The sequence below is a fragment of the Lepus europaeus genome, chromosome 4 (assembly GCF_033115175.1).
Source record: "Lepus europaeus isolate LE1 chromosome 4, mLepTim1.pri, whole genome shotgun sequence".
Lineage (NCBI taxonomy): Eukaryota > Metazoa > Chordata > Mammalia > Lagomorpha > Leporidae > Lepus > Lepus europaeus.
Genome location: NC_084830.1, coordinates 149,029,829 through 149,049,155, shown reverse-complemented (window position 1 = coordinate 149,049,155; position 19,327 = coordinate 149,029,829). Strand labels below are relative to the sequence as shown.

The 19,327-nt window shown below is 39.4% G+C and overlaps 1 protein-coding gene across 1 annotated transcript in view; it reads left to right on the top strand.

Annotated features, from left to right (window-relative positions):
- Positions 1-19,327, top strand: part of ADAMTS19 (ADAM metallopeptidase with thrombospondin type 1 motif 19) — a 219,411-nt gene that overhangs the window by 76,487 nt on the left and 123,597 nt on the right. The gene's annotated exons all lie outside the window — the stretch shown is intronic.

The window sequence follows — 19,327 nt, the reverse complement described above, 5'->3', positions numbered from 1 at the left end:
TTTAACTCAAGTTCTCATCAGTCTCCTCATATATTTAAAATCTTAGCTAATAAGTGGGAAATCATCATAGTGGTAGAAAGCAGATGTTGGTGGAATCCAGTGAATATTTGGCAAAGAAGTGATGATCAGCATACATTCTTTACACGTGTAAAGAAAAGTTGAATTGATTTAGGGAGGACCTCCCTAGAGTTAACTCAGGGGCCTCTGCAAGTTTTTGTCCCCTTTTCGTGCTCAAATTTCCAGAAACTAAAACTTGATGTATTGTTTCAGTCACCTTAACCACAGAAGCTTTTGACTACCAATAAAACTTGCCTCAAAATCATTACCTTTCCTCCTCTTAAGCAGCTAGGTTTGGTCCTTCCAGACTTTAATAGAGACAGATCAGATTATTGTGTTGTTTGAGCACAGAGGAGAAATCAGTAACCCAGGCTGTGGCTTCCAAATTATCCACACATACTGCCTCTCTATATCATGTAAGCAGCATATTTTTGTATCTTGCTAAATAGGCTCATTGAAAATATCATACATATTTGTGACACATGTTATTTATGAAACTTATTGTATGGTTTAGAACACCTCTCAATCATGAAGTAGTTCAGCGTGTTGGATCCAGGAAAGTGATTTAATCAGTTCTCATTTCTATTCATCATATCCATTAGGCTGTTGGTAAGCAGCAGTAACGTATCTCAGGATGTGAAAAAGCTCAGTGGCTTTTTGAAACCTCTTTGTGTGTTTTTCTGAGTGCTTGAGTTCTCATGGTCACTTCTGGCACACCTGAAGGCTAGTTACCCCTTCTACTCCTCAAAGAGGAAGAAGGAAGGAAAGAAATGGATGGTGCTGTTTATTAGTTTGGATAATGTGGGCTTGAGATAACTTTAACCTGGTAACTCTCTAGACATCTTGAGAGGGGACAGAAAGGACAGAAATTCAAGTTTGAAGGTTCCACGAGTAACTCGGCTTGTCAATGGAAGAAACGCCTCTCCTATAAAAACAATGGTATGATTCATGCTTTGCATTCTAAGGCAAACAGTTCTTTCACAAACATTGGTTCTGTAACAGAACCAACAGATCATGGATTTTAAAATCGGACATCTAGGTTTATCAGACTCCGTTATTTATTATCTGTGTAATGTGGGCATGCTGTTTAATGTCTTGAAAGCTTGGATTTTATCCCTTTAAAATAGAGGTTGTGTTGTTGGCTGTTTCACAGGATGTGACACTTACAAGGCAGCTGGTTGTCACAGGGGCCCAGACGCGGCACCTGCCATTGCTCCCTCTTGCTCTCTGACTCCCTCCCAGATGGGTTGAAGATTTGCCTGCAATCAGCATTAACAAGTGGTGGTGCTGATCTCTACCTCTGATCTTCTGAGTATGATGAGACTCTGCTTTTCCCTATAACATGATGCTTTATATAATAGATAAAAGTGCAACTAGAACACTGAATGTAAAAAAGAAAAAAAACACCTTTGTATGAAATTCTAGGATAAAATAGTAGGTGGTGAATATTAACTCAGAAAAAATACCTTTTATTTACCAGTATTGTAATTTTCAAACAGTGGGATATTTTGCTGATTTCACAAGTCCAAAAGTATGTGCATTTTCAGTGAATTGGGCTGTGGCAGTGTTATGGAATATTACAAATAAGCACCTCAGTTGATAAGGTGTATTTTCTTATTAAGCTCATATTAGAAAAGCTACTGAGCGGGTAAAAGGGAAAACTACTTTTTATCACTGACTCAATTATGTAATTTTTTAAAACTTTATTTATTTTATTTGAAAGTCATTTACACAGAGAAAGAAGGAGAGGCAGAGGCAGAGAAAGAGAAAGAGAGTGAGAGCGAGAGCGAGAGAGAGAGAGAGAGAGAGGTCTTCCATCTGCTGGTTCACTCCCCAATTGCCCACAACAGCCAGAGCTGAGCTGATCCGAAGCCAGGAGCCAGAAACTTCCTCTGGGTCTCTCACGCGAGTACAGGGGCCAAAGGACTTGGGCCATCTTCTACTGCTTTCCCGGGCCATAGCAGAGGAGAGCTGGATCGGAAGTGGAGCAGCTGGGACTTGAACTGGCATCCATATGGGATGCAGGCACTGCAGGCAGCGGATTTGCCCACTGCACCACAGCACCGGTCCCAATTATATAATTTTTAAAGTTTCAGATACTGATATTCAGTTTTGAATCAATGCCTTATTAGAATTGTGTCATAGATTCAAATTTTAAAAAAATCTTACATTTGCTGGACTGTAGTGGTATACTGAAATTTCAGAAGAAATTCAGTATGCAAGTGATAACTACCCATGTGTTGGTATTGCTGGTTAAGTTAGCCTTAATTTTCAGGTAGGCAGAATAAGGATCCTCCAAAATGTAGTTATACTAATCCCTGGAAAATGTCTATGTTACATAAAGAGGCAAAGAGGAATTGTAAATGGAATTAAGGCTGCCAATCAACAGACTTGAATAAAAGAAAAAGATGATCCTGGATCACCCTGGGTTTTACAAGTGGAAGAGCTGTGGCAGAGGAGTTCAGAGACAAGGGAGGTGGGATTACTAAAGAAAGAGATGCTGCATCAGTGAGCTTTTCATTCTTATAATGAAATACAAGCGCTTTGCCCCACCCCCCCAAAAAAAAAAAAAAAAAACCACACCTGTTTATTTTGGCTGACAGTTCTGAATACTGGCAGTCAAAATTGGGCAGGTCCCAGGGGTTCCGCCTGTGATGAAGGTGTTCTTGCTGGCAGAGTCCCAAGGTGACACATGGCAAAAGGTAGGGTGTGTGTGTATGTGTGTGTGTGTGTATGTATGTATCTGGTCTGTCACTCTCCTTTTAAACTTAATCACGAGAGTTGCATTCACTTCTAAAAGGTCACACCTCTAACTTCCATAGTTGAACTAAAGTTTTACCCTCTTAACACCACTACCCTGAATCTTTGGTGTTTAAACTCCTGCATGAGTTTGGGGGTCAAACCATATTCAGATCGTAGCAGATAGGATGTCAGAAGGATTTGACCTGCCATTGTTGGTTTTGAAGGGAGGAGGAGGGGACCACAAGGGAAAGACCATGAGTTGCTCTAACACGGGAGAAAAGCAGAGAAATAGAAATCTCTCGAAGCCTCCAGAAGTAAACCCAGGAAACCCTGCCAACACCTTGATTGTAGCCAGTGAGTTCTGTGTCAAGATTCTAACCAAGGGAACCACAAGAGAACAAATTTGGATGTTTTAAGACACTAAGTGTGTGATAAATTTTTACAACAGCCACAGGAAGTCAACACGTTTCTCGTAAGTAATCACCCATCCCCATCATTGATGGAGAAGAAATAAACAAACAGTGATGCTGTCACAGGATCAGAGGTGTGGTTGGAGGTTCTGGCTCTGTGGCTGGTGTTGAGAACTGGCAAAGGGTTGAGAGAAAGTAAAATTATCAATCAGAAACATGATATATATGTAGGAAAAGTTTAGCAAGCACAGGCTGTGCTAGCAAACCCAGTTAATTATAGCCATCATTTTTAGCTGAGAAGCTAGACCAAACAAATAAAATGTCTGTGCCATCTCTCAAAACTGAAAGAAATTGAATCAAGTAATTAAAACCCTCCGAAGAAAATACTAGGCTCTGATAATGATACAGATGATTTCTACTAAAATGCTGAAGCACAGATCATTCCAATGTTACATAAACTCCTTTCTAGTTTAGAGAATAGAAATAGGGAAAATTAAAACCTTATAAATTTCTTGTCAGATCCTGAGAGGACATGAAAAAAATCAAAACCAAGTATTAGCAGATATTATCTCACAATGTATTTGTTAAATATTCACGTAGGAGTATTTTATTTTAGATTTATTCCAGAAATACAAGGGCAGCTTAGCATTTGAAAATCTTAAAATGTAACTGTGTATTCCAGTTAAAGATAGAAACCATATGATCATTTTATTTTTCTAAAGGAAATGCATTTCATACAATTCAAAACATATTTGCAATTTAAACAAAGCTTTTGGCAACAAAGAAAATAACCAGTAATAGTTATTTATTAAAAAGCATCTTTTTTTTAAAGCAGTGAAGCATTAAAACCATTTCTTCTGAAATCAGAAACAGTTAGTAGACTCTGCTATCACAACATCTGTTCAGCAATGTGCTGGAAATGTGATCAAGTGAATAATCTGATTATCTACATAAAGGAAAACCTCAGAGAACATGGGATTATTAAACTATGAGAATTAATAGGAGAATTTTGCATGATGGTTATATATTATACTATGCAGTAATCATGCCATTACTGCAATAACCAGTTGCATTGTATATATCAATAATAGGCAGTGAAAATCTAATTAAAGTTGTATTTAATATATAGGAAAATAAAGTGCTTTGAAATATATTATGCAAATATGTAAGACATATGTAAAATATTATAGAGTATATTGTAATTCAATAAAGAATACGTAGCTTGGGGCCAACCCTGTGGTACAGCAGATTAAAACCTCGGCCTACAGTGCCAGCATCCTGTATGGGCACTGGTTCAGGTCCCAGCTGCTCCACTTCTGATCCAGCTCCCTGCTAATGCACCTAGGAAAGCAGTACAGGATGGCCCAACTGCATGGCCCCCAATAACCCCACAGGAGGGCAGAAGAAGCTCCTGGCTCCTGCCTTAGGGCTGGCCCAGCCCTCGTCCTTGTGGCCATTTGGGGAATGAACCACTAGATGGAAGATGGATCTCTCTCTCTCTCTCTACCTCTCACCCTAACTCTGCATTTCAAATAAATAAAAATAAATCTTAAACTAGCTTAAGGAAGGGATAAACCTTAATCACAGTCTGAAATACTAAATATGATATAAATGTTGATTTCTCTCAAATTGATCTATAGATATAATGACTTCCTTAAAAATTCTGAGAATTTTGGCCGGCGCTAAGGCTCAATAGGCTAATCCTCCGCCTTGCGGCGCCGGCACACCGGGTTCTAGTCCTGGTCGGGGCACCGGATTCTGTCCCGGTTGCCCCTCTTCCAGGTCAGCTCTCTGCTGTGGCCCGGGAGTGCAGTGGAGGATGGCCCAAGTGCTTGGGCCCTGCACCCACATGGGAGACCAGGAGAAGCACCTGGCTCCAGCCTTCGGTTCAGCGCGGTGTGCCGGCCGCAGCGCACTGGCCGCAGTGGCCATTAGGGGGTAAACCAATGGAAAAAAGGAAGACCTTTCTCTCTGTCTCTCTCTCTCACTGTCCACTCTGTTAAAAAAAAAATTCTGAGAATTTTGAAGGAACTTGATATGCTGATTGTAAATATTATATGTAAAGGAACTTAATCCAAAGAATTGTTAAGACCAATGAAGAAAAAATAGAGGGAATCTGTTTATCAGAGTAAGAGGGCATGACTGCACATATTTGGGAAATTAAAATGTAAGGTAGATTGGTAAAGCACTGTTCAGAAAATCATGTTAAAAATTATTCACATGGAAAAAGTTTGAAATCAATTCTATCATTTAAATTTGTAAAATAGAAGAAAATATAGAAAAGTATTTTTTTTTACTTTTGAGTTAAATAGTTCTTAAATAGGGCACAGAGATGCTAATAAAGGAAATGTTTGATCAATTATATTCATACTTAAAGTTTGTATATCAAAAGAAAAAGAAAGTGGGGAAAAAAGATTAGCTTTTATGAGGAATGAGAAGCCTTAAGTTCATGAATTTTAAGGTACCTTCAGTTGTTGATTTCAGGACATAACACTATTTTGTGTATCACTAAACAGAAAAAATACAATGTGATATATTTTAATTCTAAGACATTATTGAATTAAGGTATTGCAATGTGAAATAAGGGAGATGAGCATTGGTGTCACAAGCCTGACATTACCAATGATGGCAAATATGTGGATCTAAGGCAGCACTTCAGGAAGGAAAATTGTTGTAATCACTCTGGGAAACTTTTGACAGTATTCATCAAAACTGGTCTCTCTGTCTCTCTCTCTCTCTGTCTCTTTGCTCTCTGTCTCTCTTACTCTCTGTCTCTTTGCTCTCTGTCTCTCTCCCTCTCTCTCTCTCCATGCCCAAGAGAATCCTATGTATTAATATTCATCAATCCAGAGTAAACTATTTGATCAATATTTGATGAATCTAAAAACTTAAATGTATCTCTAATATATATAAAATTTGTATATACACTTCACAGATTAATCAGATATATATACATATATGTATGTGTTTATATATGTATATATGAGCACATACAATTATATTAGTTATACAACTAATATTAACAGAAAAGTCTCCAACTATTGGGAAGCTAACTAAAAAGTTTCCAATATTCTTATTCTGTCTTGAATCCCAGTATTTACAGTTGGCAAAATCAATATTCAGCAGGCTCATTGTACTCATTTTCGGGTGTCAATCAAATTCCCATCTTTTTTTTGAATATTTATTTATTTATTTGAAAGGCAGAGAGGTAGATGCAAAGTCAGAGAAGTCTTCATTTGCTGATTCACTCCCCAGATGGCTGCAACAGCCAGGGCTGGGCCAGACCGAAGACAGGGAGCCAGGAGCTTCTTTGGGGTCTCCCACATGGGTGTAGGGGCCGAAGAACTTGGGCCATCCTCCATGACTTCCCTAGGCACACTAGCAGGGAGCAGGATCGGAAGTGGAGCAGCTCGGACTTGAACCAGCACCTATATGGGATGCTGGCACAGTAGGTGGTAGCTTAACCTTCTGTGCCACAGCACCAGCTCCGAAATTCCCACGTCTTAATAACCAGTGTTTGTTGGTCAGACATTCTTTCAATTAAAAATGGTGCTTTATGAAAAACACAGTTGGGGAGTAGGTGTTTGGCTTAGTGGTTAGGACACTGGTAGGAACACTCACATCCAATATCAGAGTGCCTGGGTTATGCTGTTTGTCCACTCTTGATTCTAGCTTCCTGCTGATGCACATGCTGTGAAGATGCAGGTAATACCTAAAGTAGTTGAGTCCCTGCCACCCACAAGGGAAACCTCCATTGGGTTCCCAAGTCTTTGCTGCATGCTGGCCTGGCCTTACCCATTGCAAGCATTTGGGTAGTGAACCAGTGAGTGAGAGTGACCTCCCTGTTTCTCTGCTTCTCAAAGTAAACAAAAATCTATTTTTTTTAAGAATGCATAGTTAATTCAGCTCATAACTCAACCAACCTCATAGTACTTTTCTTTGAGGTATCATATTTTCATCTTTAACAGGAATGCTACATCCAGTATTTCCTTTTTGTTACATAAAATATCAAAAATGCATACGTGCAAATGTTTATATTTTGTAAAATCTATAATTTTACTGTTTTACCTGAGGCATTTTTAAGTAGAAATGGAATTTTTCCCTCCTGGGAGTAATTGTCAGTGAAAAAGAAACTGACCGGTAGTGAAGACAGGTGACACGGCCTTGCTTTGGGCAAGGCAGTGCTGTACGTCATTGCCTTTACACCATCAGTACAGGTATTGACACAGTTCTGATCTCCCCTAATACCTGAAAAGGTCTTAGACATCATGCTAGAAAAGTCTTATGGAAGTCCAGGGGTCTGTATAACCTACTTTGATAAATTCTGCCATGAACTGAAAATGATAATAAAATAGTGATTCGTCATGGAATGTTTGTGTGTATATGTGTGTGTGTGTTTGTGTATTTCATGAGAATATTAAGGAACGTTAAAGCATAGATCTGTAGATACTTAGAGCTGACCAGTACTGGTTTCCAGCTATAGGTATTTTTCAATACTTGTTGGGATGAGAGATTGTATATTCTTTACCACCAAATTTACAGCTCTGTGATACTCTCCCTCTCCCTGCATTCTGTAGCTAAGACTTACAGGCTTCAGTATTCCAGGAAATGTTCTTTTCCTGTCTTTGAACAAGTTGGAATGAAATAGTTTATTCTTATTTATGTTTCAGAATATTCTGATCTTATGTACTTAACAGATCATCAAACAGGCACACAGGCCACCCAGGAAGCAAAGACCGGAAAGAAACATATCCAGACACTAAATACATTTAAATAACCCTTTTATGTGGATACTTTATATGTGACAATCTCCAGACACTTCCCGCTCCAAACATCAATACATTCTCCAAACCACATTTCAGCAGAAGTCATCGTTTTTATTGGGTGGGAAGAAGAAATTACACCAGCTTTTAAAGAGGCTTAATTATCTTTAATCAGGATTGTAGTGTTTTCTCTTGCACTGTGACACCTAAGGCAAACAGAATGTTAAAAAACTTCAAATACTTAAATGACTGAGTTTGTCTTTCTACTTTAATATCTTTTTGGTAGAGTCATATTTGTATTAAAAACTATATTAGGTTAATAAGCAATGTTTTGCAATTTGCCATCTTTTGTACGAGGCGAAGAATAAGATTAACTTTTTTCTACATACATCTTACTAGAAACTAGTGAATTTGAAGCACAACTAAGTATTCAAGGGAGTTCAAGTTTATTTATTGTGAATTTGACGTATTCAAAGTACAGCGACAAGGTCCGGGATGGACTGCAGGATGACGCTGGGGGTCTTGGCCTCTCATTTTGGTCAGGCATATTCTTTAATGGAAGAGCTTATCAAACACAGAACACACATTCGTGATCCATGACTGTGTATAATTGTCTATAAACTAGGATCAGGTTTGAAATACCCAAAGACTATTATATTTGCGTGAGATACTTTGTTTTGAAGCACTGCTGAATGTGGATTTCCCCAGTGGTGCAGAATTCTAAATAAGACACTCACTTATCTCCAGAGGATGCCTGGTTATTCATTCAAACATTAATCTGGATACTGCTGTGAAGGAGTTTTTCAGATAAAATTACATTTCCTCAGTGAAGCATATGTCGATCTAACAAGTGAGCCCTTTACAGCAGAAGCAAGATAGCTACACACCTGAATGAATGTGGAAGCTGACTCCTGAGAGCCTGTAGCCAGGAGCCCAGTCTGGATGACAAGGGAGAGTACAAAGGAAGATGTTTGTGAAGGCATGACAGCGAAGGGGAGAAATTCAGACATGCTCCCATTTGTCATATGTGATAGGACAGTAGAACAGTGAATAGACTTTTGGATTTTGGAAGGATTAATATAACCCTATAATCTTTGTAATTTCTTCACATTTGGTATATCTTTCCTTTTATCTCATCGATGATGAACTAAAGCATATTAAAGTGAAATAATTTGAGTGCTGCTCCTATGATAGAGAAAGGAAAGGGGGTGGGGAAAACTGGCTGTTGAAGTAGGAAAATTGAGAAGAAGAAAACGCGTGCTTACAGAGTGCAGTGCTTTGTGTTTTAAAACATAAATAATCATATGAGACTCTAAAGTTGTCCTTTCGCATCTGCCAGTCTTCCTGATCTTAGTCCCTAAGTAGGTGGAAAATGGTAATGATTCTAGAGAATATTGGAACTATTGATGTTTTGTTTGTGTTATAGAAAAAATAGAATTCCACAGGAAATTTTCCTGAAATCAGAAAATACTGCTTCTCATGAGTTTTATTTTTTGTACAGCATGAACTAATTTCAAGTAAACGGAAATAAGCACACTCCACCATTCTCTGCTATGGAATGCACCCATGAAACATGGCAAAATGAAGCGGCTGTGTAAGGATTATTAAAAGTAACAATTTTAGGCTAACTGGGAAAAATAAGAATTTCAAGTCCCTCCAAACCAGCAGTGAGCTCATTATATTTCTCTCTTTGTATCCTGATTCTGGACTCCACAGCCCAGTCTTAGAAGTGGTCGTTAGGGCAGGTACAGAAAAAGCTCCAGGAGAAGCCCTCCAGTCCCTGATCAAGGACCAGGAACGGTTCCTAAGCTCGGAGACAGGATGGCAAATCCCTCTTCAAAAACTGTCAGCATTTTCCTCTGCTCCTTCTGTAATACTCTGCTAGAGGCAGACGGGACAGCAATAGTAACAGGAAAAAAAAAAAAAACATAAATACGTGAGATAATCCTTCCTCTCAGATCTCAAAACTTGTGATCCTAAGAGGGTGAAGTGAACATCATCGCTTTTAGGCCTCAGGCCTGCCGGTTGCAGCTGGAAGCAGGTGCACAGCAGAGTTAAGTCACTGAAACCTGTGCTTTCTGGCAGCAAGACTGAAATGAGAACCGCAGAGAGGAGGAACAAACCAAGGAGATCGTGGGAAGGGAGGAGTGAGGGAAAGGTGCCCTGTAAAGTTATTCGTCAGTTGTTTTGCTCCAATTTAAACTATGTAAATGTAAATTTGACCCTAAAATTTCTTAAATAGACCATCCCACCCAGGACTCAGGGTAGTCTACACAGCAAAAATTTGAAGAGCACAAAAATAGCTTTGAGACTTCATGTGAATTTGAAAATGTAGTCAAAGCCCACAGAAACCTTAGAAGTTTGGAACTTGCAGCCTGCACACAGCCAGGTTGATTTTATGCTAAAAAGATAAGATGCTTTGGGGCTGGCATTGTGGAAAAGCCAGTAAAACTGCTGCCTGGGACACTGGCATCTCAAATAGACACCAGTTCAAGTCCCAGCTGCTCCACTTCAAATCCAGCTCCCTGCTAATGCACCTGGGAACACAGTGGAAGATGAACCAATGGCTTGGGCCCCCACACCCACGTGGGAGAACTGGATAAAACTCCTGGCTGGTGGGTTCTACCTGGCCATTGTGGCCACTTAGATAGACAACTAACAGGAGGGAAATCTCTCTCCATCTCTCCCCCTCTCTGTGAAACTCTGACCTTCAAATAAATCTTAAAGACAAACCAACAAAAATGCAACATGCTTCACAGGATTTAAATACATAAATATCATGCATAATCTTTTAAATGTTTAGAATATGACCCAAAATAATCTTTACCTATAAAGAAGTAAGAACACTTCAGCATTTCCATAAGATCAGCTGAGGGAAAGCTTCAGTAAAGAAATGACAGAAACTTGAAAGAACACAGAGATTCCAAAATCCAGTAGTGAAAGGGGGACCAGAGTTTGCTGCTGCTGCTGGGGTTCTTACACCAGCACCCCAGCCAGGGGCAAGGAAAAGGGTAATATATGAACTGAGCAGACGGACTGAAGGAGCTGTGGAGAAGTGATGAGAACTGCAAATGGTAGAGACTCTGAAAGCCAGCAAGAAGAGCGGATGTCTTGGATAAGACCCCCAACATGCTGGCACAGAAGCAAAGCTAGACAAACGGGATTCTAGCAAACTCAGAAGCTTCTGCACAGCAAAGGAAACAGGCAGTAGAGTGAAGAGACATCTGACAGAATGGGAGCAAATAGTTGCAACTACTTATTTGACCAAGGATTAATATCCAGATTATCAGCAACTCAAAAAGTTCAACAACAACAAAAACCAATCAATCAAGCTAAGAAATGAGCAAAGAACCAGAAAACAAAGTTCTCAGAACAAGAAATACTAAGTGGACAACAAATGGATTTTTAAATACTCAGTATCACTAGCCAACAGAAAAATACAAATTAGAACCACAGTGATACATCACCATACCACACCCCCCCCCCCAGCTACAGTGACATATCACCATACCACCACCACCACCACCACCCCCTGCTGCCTTAGAATGTTATCAAGGCCGGCGCCGTGGCTCAACAGGCTAATCCTCCGCCTGCAGCACTGGCACTAGTCCCGGTCAGGGCACCGGATTCTGTCCTGGTCGCTCCTCTTCCAGGCCAGCTCTCTGCTGTGGCCTGGGAGTGCAGTAGAGGATGGCCCAAGTCCTTGGGCCCTGCACCCCATGGGAGACCAGGATAAGCACCTGGCTCTTGCCTTCAGATCAGCGTGATGCGCCGGCCGCAGCGCACCAGCCGCGGCGGCCATTGGAGGGTGAACCAACGGCAAAGGAAGACCTTTCTCTCTGTCTCTCTCACTATCTACTCTGCCTGTCAAAAATTAAAAAAAAAAAAAGAATGTTATCAAGAAGACACAGAGTAACACATGCTGGTGAGGATGTAAAAAGAAAACTCTTATACACTGTTGGAGTGATATACACTCTTCTACACTGTTGAAATGATGTAAATTAGTGCAGCAACTGTGAAAAAACAATATGGAGATTTCTTAACTGTAGGTGGAACTTCCCTATGACCAAGCAATCCCACTACTGGTTTTGTTTCTGAAAGACATGAACTCACTGTATTGAAGATACATGCTTCAGTATTTATAGTAGTGCTGTTCACAACAGTCAAAATATGGAGTCAACCAACGTGCCCATCATCAGATGAATGGAAAGGAAGTGTGCTATATGTATATGTGAGATACTATTCAGACATAAAACAAAGTGAAATCCTGTATTTTGCAGCAACCTAGATGAAGCCAGAGGACTACATGTTGAGTGAAATTAGCCACACACACAGACACCACATGTTCTTCCATATATTTGGGGACTAAAATTAAAAAAAAAAAAAACCTACACATATTGTTGATTACTGGAGGTTAGAATGGTTGAGAACGATAAAAGAAGTTTGGATAAAAAAAAATAGGAGAATCTGGGTGTTCATTAATTGTGACAAATATACTACCAGTATGAGATATTGATTATAAGAGAAGTGGGGTGTGAGGAATATGGGAAGTGTTTGTATTAATACCTCAAATTATTCTTTTATAAATTTTAAACTGTTCTGAAATAAAATTTAAAAAAAAAATTCTCACTTTGCATGGAAAAAAAGACATTCGATGGATGGCTACTCTCAGATGGCACAGGCTAGACTTGTTTGAGAAAGACTAAAGCATATGTTATAAAGATGCCTTAACTACTGTGGGCAAAAATTGTCAAAATGAATATAAAGATAGAAAGTCTCAGCAAATACACAGAGAAATACCAAATGGGAGTTTCAGATTTAAGAGGAAAGAATAACAAAAATAAAATTTTCTCTGGATAATCTAAATAGCAGCATGGAGATGACGGAGAAGGGAATCTCCGAACTTAAGGACAGACCAGAGGGGACTATGCAATAAGAACATAAAGAGGAAACAATATAAACAGGGCCCAAGGGACCCAGTGGCAAAGACCAGAAGTAATCATCTCAGGACCCAGAAGGAAGGAAGAACTGTGCTTGGGAGACTTTTCACATTTGGCAAAAAGCTGAAAACATCAGATTCAAGAAGCTGAGCAAGCTTCAAACAAGAAATTCGCAGCCAGAGGGATCAACCATAAGAGCAGTGTACAGCCAGAGAGATCATCATCACACTGTTGAAAGCCAAGAACAAATTAAAAATGACACAGAAAGCCAGTGTTGTCTACAGGAAACAGTCATTCTAATGGCAGCAGATTTCTCATGAAAAACCATGAAATCTGCAGGAAATAGCACACATTTTCATGGCAGCAAAATCAAGCATTGCTGATGTAGAATTCTATATTTCTCAAAAAAGTTTCAGAAATAAAGGTAAAGCCGTTGGAAGATGAAGGAAGTACAGTCATAACCACAACTGCTGCTTTAAAAGCTTTGGCAAGGGGACCAGGGTTATTTATTTTAAATTTATCTTTTTAAATTTATTTTTATTTATATGAAAGAGTTACAGAGAAAGGGGCAGTCAGGGAGGGGGGATAGAGAGAGAGAGAGAGAGAGAGAGAGAGAGATCTTTCATCTGCTGGTTCACTGCCCAAATGGCCACCAGGGCCTGGCCAGGCTGAAGCCAGGAGCCTGGATCCCCATCCAGGACACTTTACAAGGGTGACAGGGGTCCAGGCACTTAGGCCATCTTCTGCTGCCTTCCTAGGCCATTAGTAGAGAACTGGATTGGGCCGGCGCCGCGGCTCACTAGGCTAATCCTCCGCCTGCGGCGCTGGTTCCCCGGGTTCTAGTCCCAGTTGGGGCGCCGGTTCTGTCCCGGTTCCTCCTCTTCCAGTCCAGCTCTCTGCTGTGGCCCAGGAAGGCAGTGGAGGATGGCCCAAGTGCTTGGGCCCTGCAGCCGCATGGGAGACCAGGAGGAAGCACCTGGCTTCTGGCTTCGGATGGGCGTAGCGTGCTAGCCGTAGCGGCCATTTGGGGGGTGAACCAACGGAAGGAAGACCTTTCTCTCTGTCTCTCTCTCTCTCTGTCTAACTCTGCCTGTCAAAAAAAAATAATAATAGTAGGGAACTGGATTGGAAGTATAGCAGCCAGGACATGACCCTGTGTCCATATGGGATGCCAGGGCTGTGGGCTGGGATTGCAGGTAGTGGCTTAACCTGCTGTGCTATGATGGCAGCCCCAAGGAAGTGGTTTTGACCGAAGGGAAATTATACATAGGAAAAGGAAAGACTAGGTTGCAGAAAAGAGTAATGAGTGGTAAATATTTGGGTAAATATAACAGACTTTCTCCCTCTTGAGCATTTCAAATGTATTTGGTATTTAGAAAGCAAAAATACCACATTGCTGATTGTCGTGAGGTATGTAGATATAGTATGTAAGGTAGTAATAGTACATGGAGGATAAGAAGGTCTACAAAGTGTTAAGCTTCCCATATGCCAACTTGGTGCTAAAATCCTGGTTCCAAGTAGACCTGTTGAACATGTATAATGTAAAACTGATGGAGAGCAACCACTAAAAATGTACTAAAAATGTAATTGGAACACAGTAAATAAAATGGAGTGCTAAAAATGTTCAAAATACTAGATGAATGGCAAAAAGGGAAAGCGAAGAAAGATGAGAGGTCCAGATACTTCAACAAACAAATACTCAAAAAAGTCAGTTATGAATGTTAGCAAATCAAGAATTACACTAAATATAAATAGATTATATATACAATCAAATAGATAACCAAAACAGATTGAAATCAAAGAACATACACTTTGCTCTCTGCAAGAAAGTCTTGAAATAGATGAGTTAAGAGTAAAAGGATGACAATGATATACCATGAAAAGGTTACTAAAATAGAATCCCACAAGGTTATGTTTCTGCCATATAATACCGACTTAAGAATAAAGAAGATTACCAAGAATTAAAAGGGATGTTTTGGGGTAGGCATTTTGCCTAGTGGTTCAGATACTGCTTAAGATGCCTGCATCTTACATCACGTGACTGGGTTTGATTCCTAGCTCTGGCTATTGCCTCTAGCTTCGTGCAAACTCAGCCCCTGGGAAACAGCAGTGACAGTTGAAGTAACTGGGTTCTTGCCACCCATGTGGGAGACCTGGATTCAGTTTCCTCCTGGGCAACTGGGGATTGCACTAGTGGATGGGATTTCTCTCTCTCTCTTTCTAACACACATAAAAACTCACATAAATAGGGCCCAGTGTTGTGGCATTGCAGGTTAAGCTTCTGCCTCTGATGCTAACATCACATCTGGGCACCAGTTCAAATCCCAGCTGCTCCACTTCCAATTCAGTATCCTGCTAATGGCCTGGGAAGGTAGTGCAGGATGGCCCAAGTGCTTGGGTCCTTGCATCAACATGGGAGACTGAGAAGAAACTCCTGGGTTTGGCCTGGCCTAGCCCTGGCTGGCCATTGCAGCCATTTAGGGAATGAACCAGTGGATGGAATTTCTCTTTTTCTCATTCTCCCTCTTTCTCTGTAATTCTACTTTTCAAAAAAATAAGTAAATTATTTAAAGATAAATATATACAGTCTGGTGCCACGGCACACTAGGCTAAACCTCCGCCTGTGGCGCCGGCACCCCAGGTTGTAATCCTCGTTGGGGCACCGGTTCTGTCCCAGTTCCTCCTGTTCCAGTCCAGCTCTCTGCTGTGTCCTGGGAAGGCAGTGGAAGATGGCCCAGGTCCTTGGGCCCTGCACCCACATGGGAGACCAGGAGGAAGCACCTGGCTCCTGGCTTCAGATTGGCGCAGCGCTCCAGCCATAGTGGCCATTTGGGGGGTGAACCAACGGAAAGAAGACCTTCCTCTCTGTCTCTGCCTCTCACTAACTCCGCCTTTAAAAAAAAAAGATATATACATAAATAAAAATTTTAAAAGGACATTATGTAATAATAAAGTTAGCCTGGATACTATAATGACATTTATTATGTCGGCACTTAGCAACAAAGCTTCAAAGTTCATAAACAAAAGCTAACAAAATTAAAATGAAATGTAGCAAAATCCACAAATATAGCTGGAGATGTCAGCATCCCTCTCAGTAATCGATAGAACTGTAAACACAAAATCAGCAAGGGTATAGAAAAACTGAATACTACTAGCTAACAGTACACACTGTTGTACCCAACAGTAGTAAAATACGCTTTCCAAATGATACAGAAATTTTCAGGGAATATTTCCTAGCTCATAAAAATACCTTAACAAATTTGAAGGGAAAAAAGTCATACAAAGTATGTACCAGTGCATAGTGGAACTAGACTGGAGATTAATTACAGAATGATAACATGAAAATATTATTGAATACTTGGGAAATAGCATAATTTTAAATAATTTGTAACATAGGAAATTTCAAGGGAAATTAGAAAATATTTTTAACTGAACAAGCATGACACAAGAATAAATTGAGAGACTGCAGATAAAACTGTATTCAATGGGAAATGTATAGGATTAAGCGTTTTTATTAGAAAATATGCAAAATTTCAAATGAATAATCTGTTTCTACCTGAAGAAACTGAAAAGGAGAAACAAGCCAAGTAATCACACTTGTATCAAGCAGCGAGAAGGAAATAATAACTGTAAGAGCATAAGGAACATGAATCAATAAAATGAAAACAAAGAAACTGGGCAGCAGTATGGCAGTGAGTTAAGCTGCTGCCTGTAACCCCAGCATCCCATATGGGCACTGGTTCAAGTTCTGGGTGCTCCACTTCTGATCTAAGTCAACTGCTAACACACCTGGGAAAGCCGTGGAAACTGCCCCAAGTACTTGGGCCCCTGCTACCTATAAGGGAGACCTAGATGGAATTCTAAACTCATGGTTTTGGCCTGGTCCAGCCCTAGCCATTTTGGGCATTTGGGGAGTGAATCAGTGGATCTCTCTATGTAACTAAAGTCATTCAAATAAATAAGTAAATCTAAAAAAAATTAAAAGAAAGCAGAAAAACCATAGAGAAAATAAATAGAAACAAAACTGTTTTGGGGGATTGTGAATAAAATTTTAAGCCTCTAGAAAGTTTGGAAAAGATAAACAAAAAAATAGGAACAGTTGATCAGTACTAGCAATGTAAACAGAGGTATCACTATAGACCTCACAGACACTAAGGAATCATTAAGGGTTAATGTGTAACAAATCAGATGAGATGGACCAGTTTGTATAAACAAATGAACAAAGCTTGAACTCAAGATGAAATTGATGACCCAAGAAATCCTACACATATATTAAGGAATTTAAATTTGTAGCTTAAAACCATCCAAAAACCAAATCTTCAGTCTCATGAAACTTCATTAATGAATTCAAGAAGAAATAAAATTAAAGAATTTTCATCAGCAAATTTGAAGAAGGAAAAGTGCCAATGGTACATTATCTCTGACAGAAACAGAATGGCAAGGATCTTTTTTGGTTCCGTTTATTAGATCAGAATTACCATGATTTGAAAATAAGCTCTGACAAATATTTCTCATATCATTATCACACATATTAGAGTACTTTTAATTTCACAAATTGAAAGCTGCAAAATATAAAAATAATAAAACAGAACCAAGTGAAGATTATTTCAGAAAATAAGACAGGCTCAGTGTTTGAAAATCAGTCCATACAATCAAACACATTAAGAGTCTAAGGAAGAAAACATATATGGTCATATCAAACTGTGCCTAAAGTGAACGCGACAAAATTCGTCATCCACTTTTGATAAAAACTGTCATAAACATTTGATTAGAAGACAACTGTTAGAACCTAATAAACAGCATAACTTGATTAGGAGACAACTATTATAACCTGATAAACAGCATAACTTGATTAGGAGACAACTATTATAACCTGATAAACAGCATAACTTGATTAGGAGACAACTGTTATAACCTGATAAACAGCATGCGCACACACACAGGAACAAGGTTAACATTGCTCTTAATGGTTCAAGAATGAATGCTTTCCCATCTGTGCTGCAACAGGGCAAGGGTGTACCCTCTATGCATCCTGTAAGAGTTCCAGACATGTAGTAGGTAAGAAAAAGAAAGAATCTGACAGGAGAAATACAGCTGTTCTTTGCCGAAAATGTGACTGTTGACAAAGAAAATGAAAGGGATGTATCACTAATTCCTGAAATGAGTAACTGAATTCAGCAGGATCACCGAATACCAAATACACACAAAAAATTCAAATGTATTTTTACACACTAGAATTAAGCACTCAGAATTCAAAATTTTAGAATCTCTATGTATGTGTGTATACTTATAAAGTCACATTAATGCATTCTTATAACTGAGGCCTTGCTTAAAACCAATTTGTTTTGCAGATTTTAGTGTTTGTGTTTAAATGCACAAGGGGTGTTCAAAAAGTTCATGGAAACTGCATCATATGAAAAAAAAATGTTCATGGGCTTCAAATAATATTAGTACCAACAGAGACTTATCTTTTGATTCCATTTCCCATGAACCTGTTGACTTTTACAGCCCATCTTCACAACCCAGATAAAATTCCACTTTTAGATTTCCTATATTTTCTCAGTCTCCCATTCCTGGACATAGTTTATTTCTGTATACTTATCTTTTTTTAATTTTTTTTTATTTGACAGGTAGAGTTATAGACAGTGAGAGAGAGAGAGAGAGAGAGAGAAAGGTCTTCCTTCCGTTGGTTCACTCCTCCAATGGCCACCACAGCCGGCACTGTGCCCATCTGAGGCCAGGAGCTGGGTACTTCCTCCTGGTCTTCCATGCGTGTGCAGGGACCCAAGTATATACTTATCTTACCACTGGTGTTTCACTCTCTCCATTTTCCTGATTTGACTCTAATCTTCTTGTGGTCTAGGATCTTGCTCAGAGCAAACTGGTAACTTCACCACAGAGTAAAGGGACTTGAACATGCTAAATGTTCAATCTATGTATTTCTGAAAACGAATGGGCTTCTTCTGATGAGAAAATAACATTAGTCTTATGTTTCACAGCAAGGCTGAACTTCAACTTGCTTAATTCTTGGCTGCTGTTGTGTATATTTTTAGACAATGGCCAGAATATAAATCAGACACTTTATATGTGTATTTTGGCAAGATAGGTTGCAGGAATAAGACTTAGATACATAATTCTTAGGAATCATAATCTAAAGTGGTTTTTAAGATATTTCTCTTTTCAAGATCCTTTACTTTTAGAAACTTATTTCAAATTTCGCATCTTATTTCTATTATAAACTGTTTCTAGTGCAGCTTTTAAAAATTACATGGATTTTAAAATATATTAAATGTATGCCTGGGAAATGAAAACTCCCCAAAGTCCTTTTTAAAGTTGTAACAAACACTGGGAAGTAGCAGCTTTGTGTTCCTCACACATATATGCAGGGCTGTTGGTGAGTAACTTGCTAAGCATT